General features: G+C 42.9%; 1 pseudogene; it reads right to left on the bottom strand.

The window, feature by feature from the left end:
- Positions 1 to 276: 276 nt before the first annotated feature.
- On the bottom strand, positions 277 to 579 carry LOC137205023 (H/ACA ribonucleoprotein complex subunit 3 pseudogene; annotated as a pseudogene).
- Positions 580 to 1081: the final 502 nt, after the last annotated feature.

Below are 1081 nucleotides of genomic sequence, written 5' to 3'. Positions count from 1 at the left end.
GCATTCATACTGTTTTAGTCAGGGTAAGCAATGTTAGTTTGTATAACAAACAACTCCAAAATTTCAGTGAGCTTAGTTCAACAAGAGTGTTTTCTGTTCACGTTACAGGATGAGGTGTAAGGGTAGTACTTTTATTCTTTCAAATCATTTTAATAACCTGACAGTGATTCAAAGTATGAAAAGAAGATTTAAACTTCTTCCCTTTAAAAAGGATACTACTATGATTGCCTCACAACAAGCATGATCAAAGGCAATAATGAGACCGGATTCCAAAGAGCAAGGGTCGTAGGAAAGCTTCAGGGCTCACAGATTGAAGAGCTTGGTTTCAGAAAGTCTCTTAAGGGCTAGCAGGCAGCAGAAGAGACATGAAATTTTAAGACATCCTCAGAGAATGGGGCGCGGTTGCTGGGTCATGAGCACCTTGAAGCGTTTATTGATGGTGATTTGGTGTCAAGAATATTTGTCATCTGGGGAGAAGTGAACGGGATGGGTGGAGCAGGTCTGTTGTCCCATAAGGTCAAGTTTCTTCACCGTATAGACCCGGTCCCCCTGCTCTTTGAGGTAATACTGGAAAAACATGACCACACCAAAGTCAGAGGTTCCAATTCCATCCACAGCTGCCTCTAACTGACTAATGTAAGGGTAGTTCTGCTCACCAGTGTGGGACCCAGACTCCTCCTGTCTAGTACCTTCTCCATATTCTATGGCCTTGGAATCCATCACTGGATCTTCTCCAACCAGCCTACAGAAAGGAAGCTCAAGAGAGTGCAGAAGTAGCCTGTATCACTCCCACCACTTTTTCTTGGCCAGCATTTAATCATTTGGCCCCACCTGGATGCAAAGAGACTGGAGGATATAATCTAGCAGCATGCCCAGAAGAGAGGAGAACAAGGTTCTGAAAAGACATCCTCATTCTTACTAGTCATCCTTGGCACAAAGGGCGTTCGTAGGCAGGCTACTTGAGATGTAAAGATGAAAAGAGAAAGCAATGTCTTTACAGTCTATCAAAACAATGGCATAGTTATGATGTGATATTTTACAAGCACTAAATGGCTTGGCCCATAGTAGGTGCTCAAAAATT

Source organism: Pseudorca crassidens, chromosome 13 (assembly GCF_039906515.1).
Source record: "Pseudorca crassidens isolate mPseCra1 chromosome 13, mPseCra1.hap1, whole genome shotgun sequence".
NCBI classification, from domain to species: domain Eukaryota; kingdom Metazoa; phylum Chordata; class Mammalia; order Artiodactyla; family Delphinidae; genus Pseudorca; species Pseudorca crassidens.
Note: the sequence above shows the minus strand (reverse complement) of the source record. Positions and strands in the feature narration are given on the sequence as shown.